The 18743-nt window shown below is 45.3% G+C and overlaps 2 long non-coding RNA genes across 2 annotated transcripts; one reads left to right on the top strand and one right to left on the bottom strand.

Annotated features, from left to right (window-relative positions):
* Positions 1-74: 74 nt before the first annotated feature.
* LOC125752155 (uncharacterized) lies at positions 75-5128 on the top strand. Its single transcript, XR_007400979.1, has 3 exons — positions 75-96; positions 190-566; positions 3148-5128. It is a non-coding gene; the product is annotated as an uncharacterized LOC125752155 (long non-coding RNA).
* A 1864-nt stretch (positions 5129-6992) lies between these two features.
* Positions 6993-18742, bottom strand: LOC118350300 (uncharacterized). The gene is made up of 4 exons (XR_004803816.2): positions 18647-18742; positions 16811-17499; positions 12083-12164; positions 6993-9238 (listed from the first exon to the last, which is right to left on the bottom strand). It is a non-coding gene; the product is annotated as an uncharacterized LOC118350300 (long non-coding RNA).
* Position 18743: the final 1 nt, after the last annotated feature.

Here is an 18743-nt window from a genome sequence, read left to right as displayed (position 1 = left end):
CGGGGGGAGGGGGGCGCGGGGAGTCCGACGCTCAGCACCCCCAGCCGCCGCCGCCGCCAGCGGTCCCCTAATAGCCGAATACAACTAGTGCCCTCGGTACGGACAATTGCACATTTTCTCGGGCATGTAAAAACTGCAGAAAATCCTTTAGAGACAAGTTTGCTACATTTACTGATTTTCTTTTTAAAGGTTTTATTTATTCACGAGAGAGAGAGAGAAGCAGAGACACAGGCAGAGGGAGAAGCAGGCTCCACGCAGGGAGCCCGATGCAAGACTCGATCTCGGGTCTCCAGGATCACGCCCTGGGCCGAAGGCGGGCGCTAAACCGCTGCGCCACCCGGGCATCCCCACTTACTCATTTTGTAACTCTATGAATCTATGTGAAGAGAATCCTCTTTCTGTGAAAACTGGCTTCAAAAGAAACCTGTGAACAGCTGCTTACTAGATGCAACCCTCACCCCCCCTCCGTGGAAATCTTGGGGAGTCTGCAGTTCCCCACAGTAGGACTGTCCGTGTATTGGAACGTCAACACCAATAGTTGAAGATACGCACGCCCTTCTGCACAGGTGAGGCCACTGCGGTGCCCAGAGGTTGGCATCCCTCCACTCTGCCTCCTGGGGCGAGAACCCTTTAAGGGTCTTCCTTAGTGATTGGGGGGCTCTTCTCATTTGCTCTTTCCCTCAAAATTCCCCCCAAAGCGTCAGAATTTCCCAGACTAGGATAGTGGCACCACCTGGGGAACCAGTTTGAAAAGTACGCGTGAAGAAAAGCTTTTCAATAATGTTCTTATTTTAAAAGTTCAATACTGGTTTTTCCAGTACTCCACCGTAGGTTTCCTTTTTTGAGTAGATTAATCTAGGTGAAAATAAAAAATCGGAGTCATTTCCAGATCTTCTCCCTCATAGCTTAATCCAATCCATCATGCACTCTTATGAACTCTACCTTCAAAATATATGCCAAATCTGATTTCTCACCGCTTCTATTATCACCTCGGTGGCCTGGGGCAGCATCCTCTCACACACATGGGCAGCTGCTATGTTGCTCAGGGCTCCAGCAGTGTGTTGCTACAGTGAAAAGACAAAGTAAATATTGCAGAAGTCTCTGCGTGAGGGGTGGCCATTGAATGGGACCGGGGCCTGGTGAGGAAGTGCAGTGGGCCAGGGTAGGGAACCAGACAGCGCCTATTCTGATCAAAGGGGCAGCTGCTCCTCCACTCTAGCCAACTGCCACCATGGGGAGATGCAATAAGAGCCAGTGCTGGCAGATCTTCTGATTTTTCAAAAACAGCTGGAAATCTGGATGTTAATGCAAAAAAAAAAAAAAAATCTCACTTTTATATGTTTAGCCACTTCTTTCATTCTTTCTCACTTCTTCTCCCTTTCTCAGACATTCAGGAGGCCAATCCTATACAAGCCAAGCAAAACAAATCCATGGTCCCGATTTAGCCTATTGACCATTGGTTTGCAGTCTCAGGTCTACATCTTAAACCTCTTTACTACATCATAAATTTTGTGAAAGTAAAGTCTGTGTACTTTAACTCTTTGTCACACTCACTGATTATTTGTTGGTAATTCAGAAGTTTCCAGTCCTTGGAAGGCACATATTTCTGGAGCCTGCATGGGTTTACAACTCCCAGAAGTGGCTATAACCCTGCCTTATTTTTTTTTTCCAGAACTAATGTTTGCAGAGTGTTTTGTTGAGCATTATAAGACATAACAATTTGGTTTAAATATTTTGTACACTAGAGCCATTCCTCACTTCAAACAGCTAGTAAAATCCGCCCCCAAATGTTTGCTATCTTGCAGTCACTGCATATTATGCAAGGAACAATTTGTGATTGCAGGATCCTATGAATGCTCACATTTGTCATCTTAAAGCCAATAGATTTGTTTCCTGAACTATGTGTTCACATACTGATCAAAGCAGCCAGAGACTCCAACCTCTCCAAGTTGCTATGTGGGATCAGCTTAGGTCTGAAGTTGGAAGAGATGATAACATAGAAGGAGGAATAGAAACTTGAAGAGCACAAGAAATGCCTTCCAAAGGACGGAGAAATTACCCAGACTCCAAGAATATAGAAAGTCAGAACACTAAACGTGCAGATAGTTGAAAAGATTATATAAGTGAATGATCAGGTGTGCTAGAGCCATAGGAATGGAGTAAGGAAGTTCCTGATTTTGACAAATAGATTCTAAAAACAAATGTAGAATGGGATGATCTGAACAGGTAGATATAGTCTTGGTGGAGCTTGAAAATAGATAAACTGATTTTTCAGTCTAGCATTCCTCCATGAGGTCAGATAAAACCAGCTTTTATTCAATCTACTTTATTTGTAGAGAAACCTATTTCTGGGTAATTTAAGTCAGTGCCTCTCAACCAGTGTGACTGTGTCCTCCCCACTCCCACCCCCACCCAGGGAACATTTGGCAATATTTGAAAGAAAAAAAAAATCATGACTGTCACATCTAGGAGGGTGCTGCTAATAGCATCTACTGGGCAGAGGCCAGAGAAGCTGCTAAATACTCCACAATATACAGGACAGCCTCTTTCTACCAAGATTTATCCAGCCCCAAATGTCAATTGTGCTAAGGCTGAGAAACCCTGTCTTAAGTCCTAAATAGGGGATGCCTGGGTGGCTCAGTGGTTTAGTACCTGCCTTTGGCCTGGGGCGTGATCCAGGACTCCCACATCGGGCTCCCTGCATGGAGCCTGCTTTTCCCTCTGCCTGTGTCTCTGCCTCTCTCTCTCTCTCTCTCTCTCTCTCTCCCTGTCTGTGGGTCTCTCATGAATAAATAAATAAAATCTTAAAAAAAAAAAAAGTCCCAAATAGGTTTTCTTTAATTGAGTTGCTGCTCAACTCAAAGGGGGAAAAAATGGGCCTTTTCTTTGAACTTTTCAAAAAATACATAAAAATAACAAATAAGCCTTAATGTTTAGCCCATAACGTACTCCCACCTTGAATTTTTCCAGAACTAAAAAGAAGGTAATTTGCAGGAAATATGGGACCATATATGGAACTTGAAAGACTGGAATAATTAACTCAGTCTTTCTATATTTTTACTTTTTAATTTTAAAACTTAGGGTAATCAAGGCAAATTGGTTTTGGCGTCAGTATTCTTAATATGTCAATTCCATCCTTTGCTATAGCTCAGAAGATTCTCTCTTGAGAACCATTGTACACCCAGTAGAACTGGAAGAACATGATGATGTCTGGAGGAGCTACCCACTGTAGAAGGATCGGCAAATGATCACAGAGATCTGCAAATGGTCCTACCTAGTAGCCACCTCAGACTCCCACTTTGTCAGACAGTCGTGGCAAGTGGACACAAGAGGAAGAAATGTCTGAGCTTGAGTGACTCCTCTGGACAGGGTCCTGGAAACAATAAAGCTGCCTTTTCAAGTTCTAAATGTTCTGTGTATGTTCTTCAGTTGACAGACTAGCCCCACCTCCAGTCTTAATATTGGAGTACAGGAGGCCAAGCTAAACAAAGAAAAGTGTGACAAGAGTGAGATCCCAAAGAAATGGTCTACAAAAATGCAAGAGGTGCCTGGGTGGCTCAGTCAGTCAAGTATGTGACTCTTGATTTCAGCTCAAGTCATGATCTCATGGGTTGTGGATTGAGCCCCGCATGGGGCTCTGCGCTCAACGTGGAGTCCCCTATCTCTCTCTCCCTACTCATACTCTCTCTCTCTCTCTCTCAAATAAATTAATTAAATCTTTTTTAAAAAATCCGAGAGAAAATAAAATCATGCTAAAATTTTCCAAAGAAACTTCATGTTGCTGTTGAACAGAATAAGCCACATGTTTCTGTGTGAACCAGAGAATACACTAACGTGATTTTATTCAACATTTGAAAGGGTTTTTTTCCAGTAAAATTTGAGTGTTCTGGTGTGAAATGATCTCTTAATAGTCCACAGATCCTTTATTTTCATAACTCTAGATGTTGAGAATCTTAATGTATTGAGAAAAAAAAAAAGAAAAGGAAAATAAAAGAATGACAGCTGCCTCTTCTGGAAGCCCAGGAATCTCCAGGCCATGGACCCCTTGAAGCTTCAGGGACAGATATGAGAGACTCTGTGATGGCCTCCCCCGCCCCCACCAGAATGAATATGTGCTTTTTTGTATATATACCTTTGTACACATTCTCTGCAGAAAAAAAAAAAAAATCCATAGCTTTCATCAGTGGCTCAAAGGCTTGCCTGACCTCCAAATGTTTGCAGATGCTTAAAGTAGTGGTGACTTACGGGTGGTGTAAATTTAATGTGTCCATTTTAAGTTCTCTTCTCTTTTTCAGAGCAACGTAATTGGGAGATTCCTCTCTAGGGAGGGCTGCTTGATGCAGAGTGTAGGAACCTGGCTTGCCTGTCTCCAGCCATCTGCTACATTAAAGAAGGCCTCCTATGGCTGGAATCCAAAACACAAAATTAAAAGGGTTGCTTGCACCCAGAGTCATAAAACAAAGAGGCTTTCTAAAGCAGGGCTTGGAGTGAACACTCATTTCTTCCTGACTTAAACAGCATCTGTTCCTCCTGACGGCAAACACCCTCCAAGTTAACTCAACTGAACTCCACAGTTCTATATTCTCAATTTTCATGCTCCGAGACATAGTCTCAGATGAGCCAAACCACATGTGCACTCTGCCACAAATCCAGAGCAGCAGGTGAAAATCTGGGAATGCTATGGAACCGGAGAAAGGGGAAGGAGACAGAAGTTCACATTCTCTAGAATGCCTTTTACGTGCAGAAAATCTTGGTCACCAGAACTCTGAAGCCAGCCTTCCTGTTGTGAATATCAACTGTCTCCCTTGCTCCCTGTGTGACCTTGCACAAGTCCCCTCATCTGTAAAATGGGGATAACAGTAGTATCCAATTAATGGAATTATTGTAAGGCTTAAATAGAAACTTGATAGGCACACAGTAAATACAGTAGAAGGCATGTGTTTTCACCAATACACCAGCAACCTCTAAAACAGTCTTAGCAAATTCATTTGTTATGTAAAATATACATGCATTGGGGCACCTGAGTGGCTCAGTCAGTTAAGTGTCTGCCTCCAGCTCAGGTCAGGATCTCATGGGATCGAGTCCCACATTGGGCTCCCTGCTCAGCAAGGAATCTGCTTCTCTCTCTCTTTCTCTCTCACTCTCCCTCTCTCAAATAAATAAATAAAATCTAAAAAAAAAAAAAATGTGCATGCATTTTACCTAATATACCCTCTTCTCTTCTTACTTTAATAGGTGAGCTCATTCCCCCTCAAGCCTACAGTGCCATCTATTGCAAACAACTCCCAAATTTCCATTTCCATCTTGGACTTGGCTAACAAACTCCAAGTCCTTGAACTCCCCTCTCTTGTCTCTACTGGATTGTAGTAATTGTGGATTTTGTCTGCCTGCCATACTCCCTAAACCCCCTTTCTCCTGCTTCCTTTGTGGTACCGTTCCTGCTCGGTATTAGCAGACACCTCACCCCAGAGATGCGCATAACACCCAGGAAGGTTATTATAGTTTCCCACTAGCTAGGCCACCATGATGTGTTCATAGATGGGCATATGACCCAAAGAAAGTAACATGTATTATCTCTTAGACTGATGTATGGATGTTGAAAGAGAGCGAAATCCTCATCCTTACTTGTTGGTACTAAGCTAAGGATGAGTCTGAGGCTGCCACAGCCCATCTAGCCATCATGTAGAAGGAGTTTGCTTGGCCATGAAGCCAAGAGAATAGACCACAGCTGGAGATACAGAGGAGACGTCATGACAAAAATCCCTTGATCTACCTGTACCTGTTTGCTGTCTTATTCCACTGAGACCTGGGACTGTTTGTTAGGCAGCAATGGCCAACTAAAACATTCTTCACTTACCCTTATCTCTTATCCTCAGTTATTTTTTCATTTATTCTCTTCCTCACTCAATAGTGTGACAAATATTTATGGAGCACCTACTATGTATCAAGCATACTTTGGGCATCAGGGAAAAGACATTAAGCAAAACAGATGAAAAGCCGAGCTTTAATGGAATAAATAGGTATTTGTTTAAAGTATAAGAAAGAAAATTGAGTATGTCACCTGGTAATAACTACCTGGTAAAATAAATAAATAAAATCATAAGTGGGGGACAGAACAGGTTCCAGGAGGAGGAGGGATGATCACTGCTGTTGATCACATAGTCAGGGTTAAATAGGGTTGCCCTTCCACTTCCAATCCAGTGTAAAGTCTTATCATTTCTACCTTCAAATCGTACCTAAAAACTCTCCATTTCTCTCCATGTCTAATATATATATTTTAAAAGATTTTATTTATTTATTCATGAGAGACACACAGAGAGAGGCAGAAGGAGAAGCAGGGAGCCCGATGTGGGACTCGATCCCAGGTCTCCGGGATCACGACCTGAGCTGAAAGCAGATGCCCAAACACTGGGCCACCCAGGCGTCTCAGAAACTCAGCTCTTAGATTTAACATGTGTCCATTTGCTTCTGCACTTAACTAAAATTTATGTAGTACCTTCTTTGTGCCTGACAGTGTGTTCAGTACTGGGCTACAAAGATGACTGCCTTGTTGAAGTTCACAGTTTCCTTGGGAGATGTTTGGGAGAAAAGATGCTTCTTTTCTGTCTTTAAAGATCCTTGAACACTTGATGGGAGAGTCAGAAACTAGAAAAGCAAAATCTGTCACTTCAAAGGTGTAAGCCCAAGGATTCTCAGGGGAGGACACTCTTCAGACCTTTGAGGAGTCCTTCGTTTTATAGAAAGCTCCCACATGCAATAGACCAATTATGCCAATGTCAAACAAAGATTATTTTCTGAAAAGGAATATTTAGCACTAACATTTAAACTATTCAGTATACTCATTGGAAAGGCTGTCACAGGAAGAGCTATGTTCTTTCAGGCTGTATTTCCTGCGATGTTTCATTTCTAAGTATGAATTAAAAAATAGCTTACAGTTTTATAAAAATAAAGCATGTTTATTGGAAAAATTCAAATTATAAAGAAAAGTCCAAAAAAAAGAATAAAAATTACTTGAAATCACACAAAGAAAAATAACCATGGTTAATAAGTTGATATAACATCTTGCCAGACAGCTTTCCATGTGTATAATAATAGCTATTATAGATCAAGTATGTACGTTATGCTAGGTACAGAGCAATATGCTTTACATAATTTATTTAACACCACAGTAACCTCCCAATGGAGTTACCATTGCTAACTTTATGATCGTCTTTTCTATAAATGGAGAAACTAAGGATGTAGGGGCTTGTATTTCTACAGACTGCTTGGGCTTGCAGTGCCCAGAAATGTTCCTAACATTCTAACTCCCTTTATTTAAGAAGCAGTGTTCACAACTGCTTTGCTGATCATGGAAGGATATCACAGAGCATGGTTAAAATATCCTGTACAGTCAGCTCATCCCTCACGTCATGCATTCCATAAAATCTTGCATTCTCTGCTCTCTACAACCCACTCTCTTCCCTCTTCTCCCACCACCCCCTATATGGCTCTTGTTACCCCTGTCAGTGAATTGGTCTTTTTGCTGTTCCTTCCCAACCTGCCATCACACTCCATCAATACACCTCTGCTTTCACGGAACTTCTGTAGGAAGTTCCCCTCCTGCAGCCTATCCCATCTTTCTTTCCCCAGTCTGCCCAGACTTCAAGGATCTTTCCTGGACGCATGGCATCGTGGAAGGAGCATAAGAAGGAAAAGAGAGGGGTCCCTGGGTGGCTTGGTCGGTTAAGTGTCTCACTTCAGCTTAGGTCATGATCCCGGGGTCCTGGGATCAGAGTCCTGGGATCAAGCCACACGTCCCCTTCTCCCTCTCCCTCTGTCTGCCACCCCCACCCCCGCTAGTGCTCTCTCTCTCTCTGACAAATAGATAAATAAAATCTTTTAAAAAAGAAGATGGAGAAAAAGAGATATGCAATATAGAGATGGGGAGGGGGAGGGGTTTCACAGGCATTTTAGGGATAAGGAAGTAGAGGCTCAAGAGAAGTGAAATCAGTTCCTGAGAACATACAGACCATTGGTGATGGAACTAGAAGTGAAATCCAGTAAGTTTGGTGCCCAAACTCCTGCTCTAACCACTCTGCACATTGCCCTGAGACAATTCTCAACTCCAGTATCCCAACAAAACGGTTCTCGTGAATCCCATCACAACAGTCAGGGAACCACAACATTCAGCGAACTGAGCTGGAAAAACAATAGATTACTGAGTAGGAGAAGGAACAAGTGAATGAACGTGTCAAGGCACACAAGTGCCATTTCTAAAGCCGACGCGTGTGATTTGGAGATGGTGAAGTCACACAGAGCAAGCAGGCCATAAAACTTTGTATTTATTCTAACAGTCAGGTAAGGACCCTGAGCAAGCTCAAAAGGCCCTGAATGAATGGGGTTACTGTTCCAACATGTTTATCTTGAAGTGTAGTGAAACCTATTCATTCTATTTGTGTAATGACTAATGCCTCTGTGGATATATCATTTACAATATGATGGCATTACTAATGTGCCACATTAAAGGTGATTTGAACTGATGAACCAAATCAGTTAAGTTCCTCTAAGTCAACTCTGGCTACCCAGGTCAGGCGGTGTGCTGTTTCCATTGGAGAGAGGCAGCCAGGGGTGCTGGTCTCATCTGTATTGCCTCTAGAAGCCCGTTTTCATAAAAGCGGTATCACACGATGCTCCAAAAACCAGAGTTCAAACATTTCAAACATGAAGTAAGAGGTCAACAGAGTCGCCTGCCCCAAATGTGTCCCAGCTGGAGTAGTAGGAGCCCCCCTGCCAGATCAAGCTGTCAGAAATGAGAATTTAGATGAGATCTGAGCTCCAGCATGAGTTCTGGCTGTGATGTCTCTGAGGTCTTAGCAAAAACCACCCGGGGACTGCTACTGGTTTTCAGGACGACAGGAAAGAACCTCACATAGGTTAAGGTATTTATTTTCCTTGCTTACGAATGCTGGCTGAGCTTCTGTTATCAGCCAGGCACCACAATGGTAAGGACATTTCATTTACTCATTTCTAGTTTGCATTCCTTATTTACCCTTGGAGGTGAGGGATACTCAAAGAGACAGATGTCCGTGGAAAAGAACACCCACCTCTCTCCTCGAAACTCTCTCCCCATCTCTTCTTGCAGTCGGGTCTCAATTCCGATCTCTGGCTTCCTGACCAAAGTCCGATTCATTTATTCACTCAGCGATCATTTGTTGAGTGCTTGCTCTGTGTCAGGTCTTGGGCTCCAGGCTGGGAATGCCTAACAATGCAAAACCAGGCAGGCACACTGCTCACAGGGAGAGCAGTCAAGTCAGGAAGACAGACGTAAATTCTCCATCTAGAATCAGCATACTTACAGTGATCCCCAAACGCTTGCTTTTTTTCTTTTGATCAGCATTGGCTGTGCTCCACTTTTTAAACTCCACAGCTTTTCCCCGTTCCTCTATTCATCTCATCCGCACATGGCTGGAAATTAGATTTGAGGTCTACAAGCAACCTCGAGGAAAGAGACATACTCATGCCTCGCTTGCTTTCATTGTTTTTGCAACATGGACAGAACCAAAAAACAAATTGGAGGTAACCAAAGGCCCCCAGACACTCAAGCAGCCACACCTGCTTTGCCTCCCAAGGGAGTTAGCACCTGGGATGCCAGAAACTACTGCTGATTCACAGACAGGCCAGGCCTTCACCGGGCTGCCGGACTGAATGTAAAGGACCCAACAATTCCGGAGCTGCTAGGGTGCCAGGGACCATTTTGTCAGTAGGTTAATACCCCACAGCTACATGGCCCTATCAGGAAAACAGACACTAGACATAGGTCTTTGTACTGAATGGTTTCTAGCGGCTACCTTTAGAAACTCTTAGCAGCCTTAAGAGAAAATTTTTAAAAGTCAATTTTTTTTTCTGTACAGCACATCATGAAAACAAACACAGTGACAAACCCATCGCTCATCCTCACACTTGGGTTATTCTTACTCCTTGAAATTGGAAGAAAGAGATGAACAGGAGCTATCGAGTGAGGAGGCAAGCATATCTGGCAAAAGAACGTGGTTTCGTTGGCTAGGAAGTCGTGTTGGCCCCAGGGCTACCAAGACTGGGTTGTCCAATAGGCTTCCAGAACAATACTCTGAGTGCAATTAGGGATTCAGTCAGCCCTTGAGTGACCCTCCTCTTTTTTCAATTTTCCAGAATTTGTGGCAATTAGACTTCTCAAGAGACACTTTTGAGTTTGCCACCATCCAAAATGAATGCTACTGAAAAAAAAAAAAAATGAATGCTACTGGACTTCAGTCTCCTCTTTTGGGTGATGATGACCAGAGCTATAGGGTTGTGTCCTCTCAAACCACATGGCACAGGTCAAAACCACTTCTCTAGGAATGAGGCCAGTTGGGTGGCATTCCCGAGAAGTTTTCTGTGGACATGGTGGATACCCTGTGCTTTCTGGATTCCAGCACTCCAACCCAGCCCACAAAGTGAAAGCCTGGGAATCTGCTCAGTACGGATAGTTTCCTCCATGCAAGGCATAAATTGATTTGTTTATCCATCCAAGAATTTGTCATACTTTTACTAATAGCTTACCCCTTGTAGACTCTGTGACAGATGCCAGACACAACAGAGAGCTGACACAACAGGCCTAGTCCTTTGCCCACACAAATTATACAACCTCATAGGAAAGACAAGTATTAATCAAGCAACTACACAGTATAAAAAGGAATATGAGTCAGAACCAGGGGGCAGGGAGACCTGCCCTGACAGAGGGGTTTTAGCTTCAACCTGAAGATGCACAGGAGTCCTTCAAGTGGAGGTGAAGTTTGGATGGGGTGGAGGGTGAGGAAAGCCTTCAAGGCAAGTGGAAAGACCCCAGGGCGGGGAAACCAAGGAGTAAGCAAGCACAGAGGGGCCTGGAGAGGAGGACGGGACAACCAAGGGCTTTGTAGGCCACCGCTAGTGTTTGGCATTATCCTAACTGTGCATCACATGTCAGAGCCGGGCCTCAGACTGTCACTTTCCTGGTAAGGAGGAAGGCTGGTGGTAGCAGGGAAGAGAGAGGGGTACAGAGGAAGACGGGGTTACTCAAAGGACAAGCTCTCTGCCAGCATCTCAGGAGCCTACCACTCATCTCCCCTGTGATTTATATCCAAGGCCAGCCCAGGACCTTGCCGCTCCAGATCCATCTCACACCCCAGGTCTTGTACCACTTGCTTGTTGCACCATGGCTCTATGACTATAGGGACCAGGTCACCCAGCTGCCTTTCCGCTGCTGGGGAGGGAAGAGCAGGAGTGAACCGGAAAGTTGGAGTAGCTGAGAAGGCATGTCTGGGGCAAACAGGCTCCATGGGGGACTGAGCCCCCATGTTACTTTCACCCTTCCAGGAGATGGGAAAAGACCCTTCCTCCTAGGGGAGAGCAGGGGGCATGCTTCCATGACTCCTAGATGACACAACATCCTGGATGGAGTGACTGTGGGAAGACTCATCACACCCAGACTTATTTCTGTGAGGAAGGGAAGCGGTAGGGACATGTCTGTCAAGTTCTTGGCTGTCATGCATGATACATAGTGGTCCATGGCAGATCCACAGTAAATGTTTGCTACCTAAATTCCAGTGCAAAACATACAAAAGCTAATTTCATTTTTTCCCTTATTACCTTGAGGGGGAAAACCTAGGACACCCCAAATTAATAGGGAAAATGATCCCATTTCTTGTCCTTTGAAGTGGGTAAGCATGTTATAAATGTTTTAAATGGGTGAAGAAGTCTTCAATCAAACCAGGGCTTCTGTAGACTTTGCTCTCATTATCTTATAAGACACTGATTGTGTTTAATTGTGGAGACTTCATTTATTTTTGCCCAGGTCAGTGTTCCAGCAAAGGTTGGAGCCCAGACAAATTTTCACTCTAGAGACAGGTCTCCTGGCCTTCCTGTGCATATGTGTTTATGTGTGTGTGTGTGCACGCACTTAGGGGTCCTCTCCTCTGCAGTGACCTAGGAAGGAAGGTCCTGCATCTGGCTGACCAGCCAGGAGTCAGCAGATTATTTCAAGGCCATGTGGTGAATTCGGTAGACTTTTCCCTTATGAAAGCACTAGGAATAGTATTATGCTTACCTCCAGACCTGGAAAAATCTTGCTCAGGAGTCCTACTTTAAATGACAGTAGAGAGGAGGGGCCCACTGTACTGAGGCGATCCCTAAGAGAGAGAGAGAGAAAAAAAAAGATGGTCATTCGTTCACTCTTTCCCTGTACTCAGGATCTAGGGACTGGACCCCAGATGAAGTTAGGTTTCCCTCACGCTCTCTGGTGTGGGGAAGTGGGATTTGGGTATCTCTTGCAGAAACCCAGATGACCCTGGCCTCATTCTCGTCTGATCATCTCAGAAGCCCTCCAAGGTCAGGTGACACATAGTGGCCCAGTGCATCCATGAAAAAAGGTGACAGGAAACTTCCTGTGGGACTGGAAGGTGGAGCTCCCCAGAGGATGTTTGTTCCTTTGAAGTTGAACTCACTGTGAGGTTCTTTCTAACCCCCACACCAGGCCTTCTGCCTTATGCTTCTCCTTGGGCCACACAGCTCCAAGATTCTAGTTCCAGAGAGTTCTTCAGATCCTAGAAGCACCCTTGCCTGCTCCAGGTGACCCTTCGGATCTTGTTCCAATTGGAGCTTAGCTACTGAGAAAGAGGTGAAGAGAAAGGAGGAAGATGTGGGTGGGTAGTGGAGAGCCTGGGGTCCTGAGAGGGCCCTTCCCTTTTGCCTCCATTACTCCCAGCCTCCGGCCTCGGAAGTCTGGTCAGACGGACCTTCAAGTTTGATCTGGGACGGAGAAAATAAAATAGAGTAAGCATCGAGCCAGGAAGGGGTAAGGGGAGAGGAGGTATGGGGTTCATAAGACCAGAGTGTCAAGAGGAGTGTGTGCAGCACAGAGGAGGCTGGAGGTCGATAGGACTTCTGAGTGAGGAAAAGGAACCGAGTCTGCCAGGGAGAGAGTAGGGCTGGGTTCCCTGGCATGGAAAGAAATGTCTAGGCTGTGGGTTGGGAGCTCTTTGGGCCAGAGAGGGAAGCGGACCGGGAGTCCGTGCCTGCAGGCGATGGCCTGGGTTTCCTGAGGAAGGAAGAAGGCCCAGGAGTCCAGACGAGAAGCGCATGGTGTTGAACCAGACGGTCTGGCATGTTTGATTCCTGTCCAGTAAAAGAAAGACAAAGAATAAAACTAGACAGTTGAGTGTTTGCTTTCATCATGCTCATTTCAGATCCTCTCCATCCTCGTCATTTCTTGATTAGCAGGTAGTTGAGTCAATTTCGTCTTTTGCGACTCTCAGTAAAGGAATGAACGAACGGTCAGTAAACACAGGGATCCAGGCCTGTGAGGAATCCTTTGGTTTTGGTGAGTTCAACCTCCATCTGTTTCCCAGTAAGAAAGTTCAAGGCTCTGTGTGTGCGTGTGGAGGGAGGAGTGGTGGCTGCGGTCATGTCTATCTCTAGCTCCATAAAAACCATCGTTGCACCTGTCTCCTTCACTGGCCCCTTGTCATCCCTGTCCACTCTCTCCGTGTCCTCCGCTGCCCCTCCAGCTCACAGCCATCCTCTGTGTGGAGGGTCCATGAAGATGATCGCTCTCCACCCCCTCCACCCCTGTCCGCATCTCACCTCTCAGATCTCAGCGTTGTTCCCTCAGACAGCCTTCCTCAAGCTCCCAGTCTAGAGTGGTTCCTCCATTCTAGGTTTTTGTGGAAACTTGCTTGATTTTTTGAGCACCATGTTCCTTTGTTATTATATACTAGGATGGTGATTATTTGATTGAAGGTCACCTCTCTCACTAGACTGTAATCTCTTTGAAGTTAGACATGTCTGTTGATGTTTACCCCTGGAAGCTCACCAGCATCCACAGCAGGTGTCCCCCCACTTCTCTTCCTCTATAACTCCCACCCACTATTGATAGGGAAGTAAGCGCTCTGGAAACCCATAGAATGGGTCAGATGTCTTTTTCCATGGGGTGACTTTGCTAATAAAAGGGAGTTCACATGATTCCCATGTAAACCTTCTCAATGGCAAAAAAGGCTCAAAAGGGGGTTCCGGCCTTTGTGCATGAATAACATTAAAAGGGTAGAAGCTCTCAGATGAGGAAAAATTAAGGGGACCAAAGATTCCCCACTCCGCATATGCTTTTCAATAGCAATTGGTTGATTTTACCAAATCAGGAGAGGCGTGTGTTCTGTTCCTCCAACCCAAGCTGTGGTTCTAGAGCTGTCCACAGTGGCTTGCTGGGAAGGATTAGATCAGTGATTAGAATGAGCAGATCTTGAGAAGCTACACCGAGAGGCTGCCCAGCCACCTGGTGCCCAGGATGGACAGTCTCCTGTGTGTGGTCAGATTTTTCTTGTCTAGCTCATCTGGAACCAAAATTTTAAGAATTACAGGGTCACGAGGGAAAACATAAAGGTTTTTCTGGGCCTCTGGGAGGAAAGGGAGAGGGAAGACCTGCTGTTCCCAGCCTGTGGGATAGATAAGGCCTAAGGAAACCCTTCTTCCTTGTCTGACTCAGACCTGGATCTGCTCCCAAGAGGGAACCAGCTCTGACCATAGTTTCTCTGTGTCCCAGCTCCACAGGAGCATCTGGGCAGCCAGACCAACTGCTCCTCTGCTCTGAAGCCAGTTGGCATTTGCTGCCCTCAGTAGGGAAACAGATCCTTGAGTTGTCTGTGCTCCCGGTCCAACTTGACTGCTGTCTACCAAAGATCTCACAAAAGAGCCCAAATCGAACCACTTCTCTGGATCCTTGAAAGTGTTCTCCTACTTACTGAAATGCCCTGAAGGACAAGCATGTAGTTCACCCCCTTAGGCTAAATTAACTTCATGTTTGTTTATGTGCATTTTCTTAATCATCTTTACTGCCTTTAAAAAAAATGATTTTATTTATTTATTTGAGACAGAAAGAAAGAGAGAGAGCAAGTGAACCCAAGCAGGGGGACGGGGCAGAGGGAGAGAGGGAAGGAGAAGCAGGCTCCCCACTGAGCAAGGAGTCCAAAGTGGGACTTGATCCCAGGACCCTGAGATTATGACATGAGCCAAAGGCAGACGCTTAACCACCTGGGTGCCCCTTTACTGCTTGCCTTTTTTTTTTTTTTTACAAACTTGATACACCTTCCTTGTGAAGAATTCCAGCACTATAAAAATAAAAAATGTAGAAAGTTCAAGTCTCCTGTGTTCTCCCCACCCCCACCCCGACCCCCAACCCCGATCAAGGTAACAAGTAGGTCACAGTCCTGTCTCTTCATCTGGATCTTGTTTCTGTACACACACTGATGAAAAGGATTTCACTACATTTAATATTTTGCAATCTGCCTTTTCTGTTTAAATATTTGGAAACTTTCCATGTCACTGTAGTCCCCTCAATATTTTAATCACTTCATAGAAATGGAATTTTTATGGTCTCTCTCTTTTTTTCCTTGGGATTAGAGGCTTGGTGCAGTGAGCATCTTTGCATCATTGTGCATTTAGACAGGCACCTGGGTACTGGCCTGTCACAGTAAATAGGTTTGTGCCTCTACCTCTGTGCATGCATGTTTTTGTGGGACAGATTTCTCGAAGTCAAAGCTGGGTGAAAGGGTAGTTTTGAGAAAGAGTGCCAAACTGTGCTCTAAAAAGATTGTGCCAATTTTTACTCCTATTGGTAATGTGTGAGTCACTTGGTTGTGTGTTAACGCTGTCCTTTAAGGAAGAACATACTAAGGCACGGCCACATGGATTGTGTTCCTGCACTTGTCATGGGATTCATGCTCAGTATCGTATGGGTGGCACCACTCAACCTGCCATAAAATTCCACTTGAGGCAGCATGTGAGTAATAAGGTGCAAGGAAACTTCTGAGAAGGTCTGAGATAGAAAGAGGCAGAAGGGAGGTGCAAAGATAGCTAGGGAGATGCCCGAGTCTCCATTCTTATCCAAGAAGCCCATCATTTTTTCTTACAAGATGCTCTGCAGCTCCCCCCACTCACAGACACACACAATCATGTTTCCCAGTTTCCTGTATCCTGGACTCCATCAATTGTCTAGATAAATGGTACAAGGCTCACTGAAGATTTCATTACATCCCTGCTTGACTGGGCAGGTGGACAGGCATGCAATGAGCTCACAGTGCAGTGGGATTGTGAGGCTCTGGGAAGAAATGGCATTTCAACTGGTTGGATCTCAGCTGTGTTATGAATCATCTTGTCTTTCCAATTTCCCATTGCTCTGTTTACTCAGTCTGCTCCTCTTTGTATGATGCAGGGCTGCTGGGGGAAGAAGGGGCATTGGATCTTTGTGACCAGAAATGGTTGGAGAAAGAAGCAAAGTACAAGCCCAAATGGAATCTCTGGCCATAAGCTTGGATTAGTCACTACAAGACAAGGCAGCCCTCAAAACAACTCACCAGGAGTAATAGTTGACATTTATTCAGTGCTTACCATATACCTGCCATCATTCCAAATAGTGTCTAGTATTATATGTCATATATATCTTTCTCTCATCAATCTTATGATGCAAGTAATTATTTTTGGAGTCTAACCCGAATTAAGTAGGCAGTCTGACCCCTCAGCTTGATGCAGATCTTTTCTATCCACTCATGTATGTGTCTTATTTTATAGAGCATTCCAGACCTATCTCATCTCATGTTCAGTATATGTGCTGCCAAAGCGAGTATCATCTGATGTTCAAAAAAGCAGTGCTGAGAGGCTGGGGTTGGGGGGGAGGATATTAGTGTACTCATTTGACAGGTGGGAAAACTGAGGCCTGGAAATGTGCTTTGTGCCAGAGCCCACCCCCATGCTGGAATGTGAACCAAGTACCTTGATGTTACAATACCTCACGTGACACCTCAGTTGAGCGTCTGTCCTTGGATTCCAGGTATTTCTTCAAAGCACAGGGTGTTCTCAGGGCTCAAAGCACTGGGCACTAAGCCAGCCCAGGTGGCTCCCAGCCAGGTGACAGGATCTGCAGACAAGCTCAGTTCCTGCCCGTAGCCTGGTATTCCTCTGGCAATTATTTTCAGAAGCCATTGACATCGTGGTTGGCTCGCGAGCCGGTTCTCACTTGCTGCCCAGGAATTGAACTGCTCATTGGCCCATGGGTTTATGAGTGTCAGCTGCTTTTTCTCATTACCACTTTCAATTAACTCATTGTTCTGAGTCCAAGCTAACGGCCCCCCTTGGGATTCATTTACATTAATGTTGGGGCCCTGGTTTCTTTCTTTTTTTTTTTTAGAAGAAAAATTCAGGTTTTGTGAAGTGAACAATTAGAAACATCAGGGGTAGAGGCCCTGGTTGTGGGTCCGGGACACAAGGGGCACACATTTCCCACAGTGGCACTGCCAGGCTGAGGTGCCCTGGTCAGTTAGATGAGACAAATTGGACATATCTTTCAAGCCCAGGATCAGTCTTTCTTCTTGGAGGCGGGTGAGGATTCAGGATGAAGATGGAGGTGGGTGGGGAGTCAAAGGGCTATGGAGTTTGAGGAATGCACTCTTCCACCCTGTGAGGTGTTCACATCTTGCACTGCAGAAGAACATTGAAGAGAACAGAAGGTGATTAAACACCTACAACATGCAAAGTATGATTGCCTTCATTTCACATAATCCCCAAATGAGAACTGGTAACCTCCTTTTATAGGTAAAGAACCTAGGGTCCAGAGAGGGATGGTGACCTGACCAAAGCCATATATCTAGGAATGGGAAAGCTGGGTTTATACCAGCAAACAGGGGCAAGTGTGGAGAAAGTGAGTGTGGGGGATGGGAGGGGTACAGGACTCTATGCAAATAAGTGATGCTTCTTTAAAATCCCTTTTAAGAAGTTTCCTGTGATGACCCACCTACTTTCCACTTTGACCCACCTACTTTCCACTTTGAGAATCTCTTGGTCCTTATTGCCCTCCAGATAGAACAAGAGGGGTGACTGGAAAACCAGGGTCTTTTGGGGGTGTTTCCTCTTAAGTTTTTTTTTTTTTTTTTTAAAGGCTTCTGCTTCTCCTCCCCTGTGATTACTAGTCCCTGCTATCCAGGACTTGTAGATCAGAGTGGCCCGTAAGAAGGAGACCTAGCCCACCGTTCTGAGAGCAGAAAGATGGGAGGCAGAGCAAGTAGGCAGGCCACGTGAACACCTGGGACTGCCACCCTGCTTTTCCAGAACCATCTCAGGGGAGGTTGTAAGTACACCCGAGAGTGGGCCCTGGAGCTGGGAAGCCTCACTGTGCTATCAACCAAGGGAACCGGGGTGAGTCCTTCCCACATATGCAGAGCCTCAGTTTCTCCCCCTGGAAAGCTAAGGAACAGGATGACATGCCTTCTGAGGCGATCCCTAGTTCTGGAGTCCTCTGCTGCCCCTCGGAGAGGATCCGGGTCTCACTACTCCAAAAGCTGACAAAGCTGCCTTACCTATTATTTTTTCAGACCCAGTTTACTTTACTGGCAACAGACTTTGCATTTGGGCCCCTTTGTGTGTCCTTTTAAGTTGTGAGCTTGTTTATCTCTATCTTTGATTAAGGACACCTCTTCTGAAGTTATGGGACCTGAATTTAGCAACAGAGCGGTGGATCCGAGAGCTGAACAGCTCCCCTCCCCACCCCCACCCGCCGCAGCACCCACCCGCTCCACTCACTGAGAGGGGATCGAAATCCCCCGCACGTCTGCAGCAGTTTGCAGGCTACCTTTTGTTTCTCCTCTGGAGGGTGTTCATGTGTATGAGCTGGAGGAGATGGAGCGTGAAGAAGCTGAAAGATCTAAGGGAGAGGAAAGGCCGGAAGT

This window comes from Canis lupus, chromosome 11 (genome assembly GCF_003254725.2).
Source record: "Canis lupus dingo isolate Sandy chromosome 11, ASM325472v2, whole genome shotgun sequence".
NCBI lineage: Eukaryota > Metazoa > Chordata > Mammalia > Carnivora > Canidae > Canis > Canis lupus.
Note: the sequence above shows the minus strand (reverse complement) of the source record. Positions and strands in the feature narration are given on the sequence as shown.